We start from the raw sequence: 13,318 nt of genomic DNA on the forward strand, positions 1-13,318 counted from the left end.
TTTCACAGGATGGTTCCCCATTTTAGTCCTGGTCCTCAGCATAGTTCCTGCTTTTTAGTTCTGGTCCTCAGCATCGCTCAATCTTTATAGATCCAAAAATGGCTTCCCTGCCCGTTTTCCCCTCTCAATGCTAACTTTTTTTTATCAATCACGTGGGCTGTTTTAATGGAGCATGATGTGGGCTGGACCCACCCCTTCCCTGACACCCTCCCATGATACTTGTGGGTGCTGGAAATGCTCCTCCTCTGTCTGTATCTGCTCTAATGATGTAGCGCAAGGTCTCTTAACTCATGTTTACTTGCATCCAAACAATTCACAGCAGATGTGTGGTCTCTTAAAAGTGCTTTCCACAGGGGAAAAAAGAATGGTCTTTGGATCTGTAAGGGAGGACCTGCTTATAGAGGTGCAGTATAAAGGAGATGAAAAATTCAGTCTGAATCTGAAAAGGAATCTTTTCATAGAGGTCTTCTTGGACAGCATCTCTGTGTATAAAAAAAATGAGATGTACTTTTGGTCCAAAATGACCAGTGTAGAAAGAAGAAAATGGTCACCTCATTGCCACCTATTGATGACTCTGCTCTAGTGTAACCCCCTTTAAAACTCTTGAAACAACTGTAGACCTTACTGTTTCAGGGTTTTGTCCTTTTTGACAGTAGGCTTGACTGTGTAAGAAGAAGCGTCACTGGGGTACTTTGAGACCAAGATAGCAAGGAAAATCCGTACCCTAGTGATAGTATACTGGGCACCTGCAACGTTCGGAGAATGTATTAATCCTGGGAATTTGACCCCTCCAGCAGGGCTTCCTGTCATTCCATTTGCTGGGACTGGTGATCATACTTTGGCAAATAATCTAACAAATAGGTTCATGTTGGAACCAGGAAAAATGGACAAGTGTGAGGATCTGAGTGAGTTTTACAAAGAACATAGTGTGAAGGCTAGACAACTCAGTCAGACCATCTTCAAAATGGTAATTATGTATTTTGCACTGGTGAATACCCACAGGGGCGGACTGGCCATAGACCCTACAGAGAAAATTCTAGTGGGCCGATGCCAGGGGAGCCACCTGAGCCCTCCTCAAGACAGCCAGACAGGTAATAAATAATCTGATGTCCCCTTCCTGACTCTTGAATTCAACTGTATTAACAACCTGAGGTAACTGGATCAGAAGGACAGAATGTGGCATCTGGCACTGGTCACCACAGAGAGGTGGTTACTGAGTAGGTATGTGTTTCTCAAAATTGGTAATCAACCTGGACCCTCCAACAAGATGGGGCTACTTTAAGTTCCAAGTCTGCCCTTGAGTATGCAGATATACAGAACAGACCAAAAGTTTGGACACACCTCATTCAAAGAGTTTTCTTTATTTTCAGGACTATGGAAATTGTAGATTCACACTGAAGGCATCAAAACTATGAATTAGCACATGTGGAATTATATACATAACAAAAAAGTGAAACAACTGAAAATGTCATATTCTAGGTTCTTCAAAGTAGCCACCTTTTTGCTTTGATTACTGCTTTGCACACTCTTGGCATTCTCTTGATGAGCTTCAAGAGGTAGTCACCTGAAATGGTCTTCACTTCACAGGTGTGCCCTGTCAGGTTTAATAAGTGGGATTTCTTGCCTTATAAATGGGGTTGGGACCATCAGTTGCATTGTGGAGAAGTCAGGTGGATACACAGCTGATAGTCCTACTGAATAGACTGTTAGATGCTTTTTTCTTGCCATAATACAAATTCTAAGTAAAGAAAAACGAGTAGCCATCATTACTTTAAGAAATGAAGATCAGTCAGTCCGAAAAATTGGGAAAACTTTGAAAGTGTCCCCAAGTGCAGTCACAAAAACCATCAAGCGCTACAAAGAAACTGGCTCACATGCGGACCGCCCCAGGAAAGGAAGACCAAGAGTCACCTCTGCTGCGGAGGATAAGTTCATCCGAGTCACCAGCCTCAGAAATCGCAGGTTAACAGCAGCTCAGATTAGAGACCAGGTCAATGCCACACAGAGTTCTAGCAGCAGACACATCTCTAGAACAACTGTTAAGAGGAGACTGTGTGAATCAGGCCTTCATGGTAGAATATCTGCTAGAAAACCACTGCTAAGGACAGGCAACAAGCAGAAGAGACTTGTTTGGGCTAAAGAACACAAGGAATGGACATTAGACCAGTGGAAATCTGTGCTTTGGTCTGATGAGTCCAAATTTGAGATCTTTGGTTCCAACCACCGTGTCTTTGTGCGGCGCAGAAAAGGTGAACGGATGGACTCTACATGCCTGGTTCCCACCGTGAAGCATGGAGGAGGAGGTGTGATGGTGTGGGGGTGCTTTGCTGGTGACACTGTTGGGGATTTATTCAAAATTGAAGGCATACTGAACCAGCATGGTTACCACAGCATCTTGCAGCGGCATGCTATTCCATCCGGTTTGCGTTTAGTTGGACCATCATTTATTTTTCAACAGGACAATGACCCCAAACACACCTTCAGGCTGTGTAAGGGCTATTTGAACATGAAGGAGAGTGATGGGGTGCTGCGCCAGATGACCTGGCCTCCAGTCACCGGACCTGAACCCAATCGAGATGGTTTGGGGTGAGCTGGACCGCAGAGTGAAGGCAAAAGGGGCAACAAGTGCTAAGCATCTCTGGGAACTCCTTCAAGACTGTTGGAAGACCATTTCAGGTAACTACCTCTTGAAGCTCATCAAGAGAATGCCAAGAGTGTGCAAAGCAGTAATCAAAGCAAAAGGTGGCTACTTTGAAGAACCTTGAATATGACATATTTTCAGTTGTTTTACACTTTTTTTATGTATATAATTCCACATGTGTTAATTCATAGTTTTGATGCCTTCAGTGTGAATCTACAATTTTCATAGTCCTGAAAATAAAGAAAACTCTTTGAATGAGAAGGTGTGTCCAAACTTTTGGTCTGTACTGTACGTGTGCAATTTATTTATTTTTTGTCCAAGCTTGTTAACGCCACTCATTTTGGAGGAACGACACATCTGTATTAACCCTTTGGAGATATATAATTATATAATAATTTTTAAATATATATAATAAAATTATTCTCAAAACTGTATTGTAGGCAGTCATGAAGCTTTGACTAATAACCTGAGCAGTGGAAAATGCAAAATTGTCTCTATTTTGTGGACACTTCTTTTTATTGCTGACTGGTTGATGTGCACACTTGTATGAATTTGGCCTTGACCCATCAGATTATTCAGGTAACCATTAACCAGCTGTCCAAACTACTGTAAAGAATTCCAGATTTATTTATTTTTAACTAGTGTGGGTCCCCCCTACTAAAGTTCAGTGCCTTTGTTAGTTTTACCATGAACTTTTAAAGGGCGGTACCAACTCACCTTTCTCTTATGTTACACCTACCGACTAGTTTGTTCTAGGATGCAGTTTGGAGGAGGTCTAGAGAAAAGATAGTACGTAATTGTTCAACCCAGTAGTAACAATGAGGGAGATTTACTAGGCAAAATGCCAGTACTCTGCTACGCACTGCTGAGGGACAATCGCCCCGAAATAGCTGTCTGCAGATGAGATGCTGGCTTAATTATCATCCAAGTCATGTCTCAAGGCCTGTTTGAAAGGTTGAACATTGAGTTATAGCAGGCATGTGCAGTGACCAGGAATGGGTACGCTGACGCCAGTTATGCAGTGGGCCAGGATACGGGTGGATAATAGTCTGTATTTGTCGTGACGCCAATTGCAGCGTGTGCAAGGTACTACCCCAGGGCCATTCCAATGTGTTATAACGCACGTCCCAGATTAGGAATGCCAGAGTGGTGTAATGGCCTATAATGTCTCTGTAGAATAGTGGTAGTTGTGTCAACGGTGTCTCCTACCTGGGAACGGCTGGACTCCTGGCTCACTTGCAATAAATTTGAGTGTAGTGATAGTAGGAGTAATAGAGGAATTTTACAGCAGAAATGATGTCCAGATGAAGTTCAAACGTTTCTTTACTGAAGATAACGTGCATCCAAGCAGTATACAACTTTGGACTCTGGTCCCAGCAGGTTTTGGCAATGATTGGCAGGAATAAATACTTCTGCTTTAGGCCCCCTGCACACGATCAGGATTGCGTGCGGATTTGCGTGCGGAAAATCCGCATCGTAGGTCATGTCCATTGTATTCTATGAGAATTTGAAATTCTCAATGCACACGATGCGGATTTTTCGCGTGCGGATTTTGACCTGCGGTGCGGATTTTAAAATCCGCGACATGTCAATTAATTTTTTTTTTCCTGTCCGGATATCTTGCGGATTTTCTCCATTCACTTCAATGGAGAGGCTAAAATCCGGATGGTACACGCACACAGTGCGGATTTTGATGCGGATCCGCATCAAAATCCGCATGTATGTAATAGGAAGGGGAAATAAGGGGAGGAGAATCAGCCACCATTTTGTGTCTGTTCATTGCAGCAAGAGAAGGAAGCAATATACTACATATAGTATATGGAGACGCAATATACGTCTCCATATACTAGAATGTACTGTCGGATTTGAGAATTACTGTACGTTGAAATCGCGATGCGATTAATTTAACACGAAATAATCGCATGGCGATTTCTACTTAGCACTGCTATATTCCATAGTAGGCTAGAATTAACGAATATGGAACATAACAGTGCTTAAGTTGAAATCGCAATTCGATTATTATAACTTGAATTAATCGAATTGCGATTTCAACGTAATTCTCAAATCCGACAGTACACTCTAGTATATGGAGACGTTCACATGGTGATGGGGACGCTCCATTAGTACTGCTATATTCCATATTTGGCGAATATGGAATATAGCAGTACTAAGTTGAAATCGCCATGCGATTATTTCGTGTTAAATTAATCGCATCGCAATTTCAACGTACAGTAATTCTCAAATCCGATTCTCAAATGATGTCACAGGAAATTATGTTAAAAAAGGGTCTATTTTTGTTCTAGAGAGATGTTGAGAAAATCCGCATGCAAATCCGCACGCAAATCCGCACCAATTAATGCGGATTGACCGCACGAATTTGCCTGTGAACACCTGCGGATTTCAGTGCGGATTCTCCGCACATGAATCCTGATCGTGTGCATGTAGCCTTTTAATGTGATCTTGCAGGATAAGTCGTCTGCTTGGTAGCTCTGTAACTGTGGAAGGAATCTGCTGTGCTTTTCTGTACTTCTGTATGGGGACAGATTAGCTGAGGAGGAATGGCTTCTCCTGGGTCTCTGGACTTAACTCAGATGGGTTCTCAGGGGATGCTTTCTTCCTGGAACTCTGGAGGTTGTGGTTTCTGCCCTGAACAGCCTACAGCTATCGGCCTACAGTAGGGCATTGTGGGAGTTGTAGTTTTACAACAGCTGGAGGGCCGCAGGTTGAGCATGCCTGAGTTGTAGGATAGCTGCCTTATATCTGATGCTATCAGAGACGGAGCTTGCCAAGACCTTATTTACCCTCTACGCAAAATGTTGGATACTTCTGCCATGTCTTTTAGATGGTTTTCGCCTGAGAAAGGAATAATGCCTTGCCAGTTATGTCAAATGTATGCATCTTATGACAACCTTGAGAAATCTCTTATGTTGTGTGTATCAATATCCAACGGAATATGTAAGGTTAAGTTGGCCAATAAAGTCAAATTTGAAAGCTACCAGGCTTCCTTATAGCACAAAATTGTCAGCCGCTCGAATGAACCTAATTCCCGGGCACCGCAGTTGCCACTTTGCTCCTATCACTCCTGTTGGCAGATCTTACAAATGAGCCTAGAGAATGCTTCTTCCCCTGGTAATGGTATATTCATAAGCCAACAATTTTATTAAGAGACGTGCGCCTCTTAATAAATTTGCTACATCTTAGGCCTTGTTAACATTTTTGTTTTTCTCAGACATGCGCTATTGGTCTTTTCTACGGACAGCACATGGAGCCATTGATTTTAATGTGTTTGTTCATACATTAGTAGTTTTCCACTGGCTGTGGGTCAGTGGAAAAATCAGAGACGTGCACTTTGGTCCATGCTGGGTACCAAATACACTCACTGGACTATATAGGTTTGTGAAGAATCACTGACTATGTGGCTGGCGTCAGTGTTTCATGGACCATTGGTAGGAGATGCACTGGGCCATGGCCCACAGCCCTAACGTGGATTCTTCATAGACATTATGGATGAAGCACAGATTTTCCACGAACGTCAAAAGGATTGGTGGTGGTCTCGGCACTCAGAGCTCCTCAAATCAAAACCTATGACATGTCAAATGTTTTCTGAAAGCTCAATGACCTTTTAATGTATTTTTTCTGGGTCATGTTCGAGGAGATTGCATGCATACTCCAGCCACTGCTGGTATTCTTTAATATCCTGAAATGGGTTTAGTCTTGCCTTATTCTAATAAATATTTTTCAGATAAATATTCATGGGAATACTTTGAGGACTGAAGTAAATAACAGTTCACAAGTTCAGGGTCTCTGGTTTCCCCCAGAAGTATATACCCATATGAGCGATTCCTATTGGAATATAAAAAAATAAAATAATGTTCTTTGCATTTAAAGAAAAGAAAAAAAACATGTTGACCTCTAAGATTATTAGGAATTCTCTCCAGCCATTTCTTAGAGCTGATTGTTTCATCAAACAGTAGTGAGGATGTGCCACCATTGTCTGGTCAACTGGGACTAGTGTAGAGCGAATCAAAGTTAACAAAGTGGACTTCGATCCGAATTTCCGGAAAAATTTGATTCACCATGAAGCTGTCCACTACTCTTTGTTTTGAAAGACACACTAATATGCTATTTTCCCAAACCCAAACAAAAAGTACATCTGAACTGTATGGAGATGCACCAACACAGATTTCAGCCTAGCATTTCATGTCATTATCCAGACTGGTATAAACAGCTTTCTTTTTTTTATTGTAAGACACGCAAATGTGCTATTTTCTCAAACTGCTAAGATCAGTGCCCATGGTCAGAGCAGTGTGCATGCGCGGGCCTGGTTGTGACCGGCCCTTGGCCTAGGTCTAAGCCAAAGAAGGAGGATGAATTAAGAGATTGGGGGGGGGGGGGCAGAGGAATCCAGAGGAAGTGGTTATGCCGGGACGTCAGAGAGGGGCCTGGGCACTTGCGGGACCTAATCTGCATATCTTTTATAAAGTGTTGTTTTTTTTTTTTTTTCAGCTTGTGGATATGTGAAAGACACAATACAGGTCCTATTTTAATGTTGGGCAACTGTGCTATAAGTAGGTGACAGACTCCCTTTATACAATAAAAATCAATCTGAAGTGCTTATAGATGCTCGGACATGGATTTCGGACTAGTATTTCATGTCATCACTCAGAGATATAAACGCCCGCCACCCTGTGTATTGTAATAAAAAAAAAAAAGAAGCTAATTATTGTCTGGAGATGCCCTGACACGGATTTCAGACTAGTAGTTCACGTTTTCACTGAGATTTCAAATGCTATCTAGTCTGGATGGTAAAACACGTGTCGTACAGTTTTGAGCTTATTTAACTACACCCCCCAACTGTATTTGTTAAAATGAAAAAAAATATAATAATCCTTGCAGATAGCCCCGCCTCAGCTCCTCACTTCTCATTCCCTGGCTGCCAGCTTTCCCTGCATTTCCCTATTCTACACAATTCTTCTTTCTAGCCTTTTCCTTTACTGTCCCTCAAACTAGAGTAGAAGTTTAATTGTGATTGTAAAGTGTTGTGTTTTGTTTTTTTTTGTTTTTTTTGGGTGAGACCCATCCACCTTCATTCACAGCCACCATCCCTCTTCATCTGGCGCCAGAAACTGCACTTTGTACTTCATACTGCTGGATGTGCCACAAGATATATTCTACACTGTTATATGTTCACTTCTGGCTTGATTCTTCAAACTGCATTTTCACTTTCAGGGAGCAATGACATGAGGGAGTACACTGTGACACAACACCTCATCAGGGCCACTACAATTCCCATCCTCTGCACCAGCACCTCAGGGGCTTGCTGCACATCATCCTATGTATCACGCCAGCCACGTTGCATGGTCCTGATACCCGTGAAAATAAAAATAGTTTTGTCGTCTTGTTTAACACCTTAAAGGGATTATTCCATGACTGATGTAAAAAATTAAAACCAGACATCATTATAGTACATGACAACCTCTAGAACCAGACCTGTACCTCACATGGATCCAGAGATCTCCCCATGCATTGCTTCTAGATTTATATCAAGCTGGCAGCTCAAGGGGAGTGTCTTTTCTGCTGCAGCTCAGGGGCGTGTCCATGCTCTCCCTATCACAACTCAGGAGGCAGTTGAAGAATGAAACTAAGCATGTGCGACCATCTCAGTGAGCAGAACAAAGATATAAGATTTTAAAAAAACAGCAGGTGGTGCTATACAGGCACATTTTGTTGAATAACTCAAAGGCTATGCAAATTTTTCCTAACATGCAATTATAAAAAAATTCAGGTCAAGTGGATTTCAAAACTGTACTATATTTTTCGTAGGACAACCCCTTTAAGTCATAGATATAATTGTAATGATTTGATTCAATGATGTATCTTCACCAACAACATCTATTGTCCTAATCTGAATGAATATTACAACATGTTCTTTATTACAACTTTCTTTTTGTTGTTTGTGTGAGGTTTGGTGTCCACCTCGAAGACTTAATAAATTGTCTGAAAATTCTGACATTTTTACTTGTTAAAGTGATGTGTTGTGTGCTGAGAGTAGAGATTTTTGAAAAATTAGATTTGGACGGTTCGCCGAATTTCCCAAAAAGATTTGATTCGATCCAAATTTATTTGTGACGAATCGTGTTAAAATAAACCCTGCTATTTCCCAGCTGCAGAGAGACTGTATATTGGTGTAGAACACTGTGCATTACAGGAACATGCATAGGGAGTCAGCTGTGCGTCAGTATGACACGCAGATGACAGGCGTCACTCCTGTAATCCATTCACACTTCACTTATTTGGTTCGTTACGCACAGTATCATTGTAACCTATGATTCTATGCGCTCCCGTTCTCACGATGTATGCCGCTTCGGGACATATGGCTCGTCACGGACTGTATGTCTCAGAGGGCATACGGTCGTGTGCATGAGCCCTAAAAGTGTGTAGTATCAAACCAGGTCTGGGTCAAAAACACAGAACAGGTGCAGATCTTTCCATTACACCTTAACTCTGAGTAAGCTTCACTACTGGTTTTGGCTCACAAAAAAAGATGTAAGTAACTGACCAACTGGTGTGAACTCACTCTAAAGTGTGTAGTATCAGGCCGCTATTTCACACCAACTTTGCAACTACTGAGTAACGCATCAAATTAAGTGTAAAAGTATTTGACCACCATAAAAGTGCATAGAGAAGTGTTCTGCTCCGGCGAATTGTGGTCTCGGTGGCTAACCCTTTTTGGGTTATCTGTTCTTATCCTTTATGGAATGATCATCTTTTTTTTTTTTCTTTTACCCCGAGGAGCGTGCTTTGTTCACCTGTGCAGCATGCCAGACTGCACTTTTATCCCAGAAGCAAGGATGAATGGAAGTACTTATATATAAACTAAATACACCCCAAAACTGGTTGTATCAGACCGCAGTTTCACCCTAATAACGGAATCAAGGATTACTGCTCAGTAGTAATAGATCACTTTTCGTAACCCCAATTAGTGCAGCAAGGTGTAAGGCCCCTTTCACACGGGTGAGATTTCCGCGCGGGTGCAATGTGTGAGGTGAACGCATTGCACCCGCACTGAATCCGGACCCATTAATTTCTATGGGGCTGTGCACATGAGCAGTGATTTTCACGCATCACTTGTGCGTTGCGTGAAAATCGCAGCATGCTCTATTTTGTGCGTTTTTCACGCAATGCAGGCCTCATAGAAGTGAATGGAGTTGCGTGAAAATCGCAAGCATCCGCAAGCAAGTGCGGATGCGGTGCGATTTTCACGCACGGTTGCTAGGAGACGATCAGGATGGGGACCCGATCATTATTATTTTCCCTTATAAAATGGTTATAAGGGAAAATAATAGCATTCTTAAAACAGAATGCTTAGTAAAATAGGGCTGGAGGGGTTAAATTTAACTCACCTCATCCACTTGTTCGCGCAGCCCGGCTTCTCTTCTGTCTTCATCTTTGCTGTGCAGGAGGAAAATGACCTGTGGTGATGTCACTGCGCTCATCACATGGTCCGTCACATGATCCATCACCATGGTGATTGATCATGTGATGGGCCATGTGATGAGCGCAGTGACGTCACCACAGGTCCTTTACCCAGGTCCTGAAGAAAGAAGAGAAGCCGGGCTGCACGAACAAGTGGATTAAGGTGAGTTCAATTATTTTATTTTATTTTTTAACCCCTCCAGCCCCATTGTACTAAGCATTCTGTATTAAGAATGCTATTATTTTCCCTTATAACCTTGTTATAAGGGAAAATAATAAAATCTACACAACACCTAACCCAAACCTGAACTTCTGTGAAGAAGTTCGGGTTTGGGTACCAAACATGCAGATTTTTCTTATGCGCGTGCAAAACGGATTAAAATGTTTTGCACTAGTGCTGAAAAATTGTGCATTTTCCCGCAACGCACCCGCATCTTATCCGGGCCAAAACCATGACGCCCGTGTGAAAGAGGCCTAATAGTAGTCCTATAACCCAGGCTGTACACTCTCCTATTGGTCCCTGCTCTCTCCCTACAGTGTGGATAATGCCTCCCTATCTTTTCTCTACACTATGAATAATCGTTCCCTGATCTGCTCAATAGTAATTTTTTTTAATAAAGTATTTTCTAAACACTGTCCCTAGCGCCTGCAACATCTGTCCACAAACTTAGTACACTGGAAAATAGCGGAGACCAGGGAAAAGGAGGCTATTTATAGGGCTGTGACATCACAGGGGCTGGCTATTTGCTGATTGGCTGTCTGCATGGCATTATGGGTGCTCCCTCCTTCCCGGGTTTCTTACTTTCACTTTGTAACACGTGCAGCAGCCATTTAAAAAAAAATGTGATTCGTTTCCATGAAGCACGAGAAAATTGGACTTCAGGACAAATTGAATTGTTCCTGAAATTCGGATCGAATTCCACTTTGTCAACTTCGATTCGCTCATCTCTAGCTGAGAGCTCTGATTGCTTATCACATATTCTACTGACATTGCTTTTCTTCACGTGCCCTGAACTTGGTCCATTAACTGTCTCAATATTGATGGTGACCTAAATAAAATACCTCTATATATGTACAGTCCTGATCAAAAGTTTAAGACCACTTGAAAAATGGCAAAAAAATCATATTTTACATTGTTGGGTCATAACAAGGTTCCAAGTAGAGCTTCAACGTGCAACAAGAAGAAATGGGAGTGAGACAAAACATTTTTTGAGCATTCAATTAATTGAAAATAATGATTAAACTGAAACAGGCTGTTTTTAAGCTGATCCAAAATTTAGGACCACATGCCTTTAAAAGGCCAAATCTGTGCAAAGATGTGGATCCATTGTCATTTTCTGTCAGGTAGTCACACGTTGTGATGGCAAAGTCAAAACAAAACCTCCCTTTTTGAGCGTGGTCGGTTGTTGAACTGCATAAGCGGGGTCTCTCACAGCGCGCCATCACTGCTGAGGGGGGACGCAGTAAGACAGTCATTTGGAGTTTCTTAAATGATCCTGAGGGTTGTGGAACAAAAAAATCAAGTGGGAGACCCAAAAAAATGTTATCAGCACTGATCCGGAGGATCCAATTGGCTGTCCGTCAAGACACTGGACGATCCTCGACCCAAATTAAGGCCCTTACTGGTGCTGACTGCAGCCCCATAACCATCAGACGGCATCTGAGACTGAAGGGCTTCAAAAACAAAAAACGTCTTCAAAGACCTCGTCTCCTTGAACGCCACAGAACTTCTCGTTTGGACTTTGCAAGAGAGCACCAAACATGGGACATTCAAAGGTAGAAGAAAGTTTTATTCTCTGATGAGATTTTTTTTTACCTTGCTCGTCCTTATGGTTTCCAACGTTACTGGCATGATAAGCAGATCCTACCTGAGATGTTTTCTACGCGCCACAGTGGAGGGGGCGCCATAATGGTCTGGGGTGCTTTTTCCTTCAGTGGAACAATGAAGCTTCAGGAAGTGCAGGGGCGTCAAACGGTCGCTGGCTATGTCCAGATGTTGCAGAGAGCATTCCTCATGACTGAGGGCCCTCGTCTGTGTGGTAACGACTGGGTTTTTCAACAGGACAACGCTACAGTACACAATGCCCGCAGGACAAGGGACTTCTTCCAGGAGAATAACATCACTCTTTTGGCCCATCCTGCGTGTTCCCCTGATCTAAATCCAATTGAGAATCTTTGGGGATGGATGGCAAGGGAAGTTTACAAAAATGGACAACAGTTCCAGACAGTAGATGGCTTTCGTGCGGCCGTCATCATCACTTGGAGAAATGTTCCCACTCACCTCATGGAAACGCTTGCACCAAGCATGCCGAAACAAATTTTTTAAGTGATAAACAATAACGGCGGAGCTACTCATTACTGAGTTCATGTTTGGAAGTTGGATTTCTGTTTTGGTCAGAGGCCAGAAGAAGCGCAAGTGCGCGAAATGGCCATCGCCAGCTGATCACTCAGTAGCCCAATGCTGTATGCTTAGAGTATCCCAACAGCCTGTTTCAGTTTATTCGTTGTTTTCATTAAAATGAATGCTCAAAAAATGTTTTGTCTCACTCCCATTTCTTCTTGTTGCATGTTGAAGCTCTACTTGGAACCTTGTTAAGATCCAGCCATGCTAAATAGGATTTTTTGCCATTTTTCAGGTGGTCTTAAACTTTTGATCAGGACTGTATAAATGGAATTACTACAGTGGTAAATTCCTCACGTTGAACATAAATCTAAGGCACCAATTGACAGCTGTGTTGCTTGACCATACCTAATTGGCTGAGTGCGTGTTCGATCAGCAAGATGATCAGTTTCCGGATACAAGGATGGGATGGCAAACCAACAGAAAAAATGGCGTGGTGTTAAACAGGTAGGAAGTGCTCAAACCCATATGCAGTTTTGCATATATACACATATACATATATATATATATCTATATCTATATATATATATATATATATATATATATATACACACACAGGGGAGCAAATCCTGCACTTGTGGCCCATTGCTAATGGCGATCCCCAGCAAAAATGCATACAGTGGAGGATGCCCGCAGCGAACCACAAGTACCACAATAGACACCCTACACAAGATAGCAATTATGTAAATGTGATAACCAATATAACAATATAATAACATTTGTAAATACAGGTGCACTCTGCGGTCTTACTAAACCCTCATATTGATGTTAACATTGAGAGATTAGCCAACATATTCTAC

The sequence above is a fragment of the Bufo gargarizans genome, chromosome 5 (assembly GCF_014858855.1).
Source record: "Bufo gargarizans isolate SCDJY-AF-19 chromosome 5, ASM1485885v1, whole genome shotgun sequence".
NCBI lineage: Eukaryota > Metazoa > Chordata > Amphibia > Anura > Bufonidae > Bufo > Bufo gargarizans.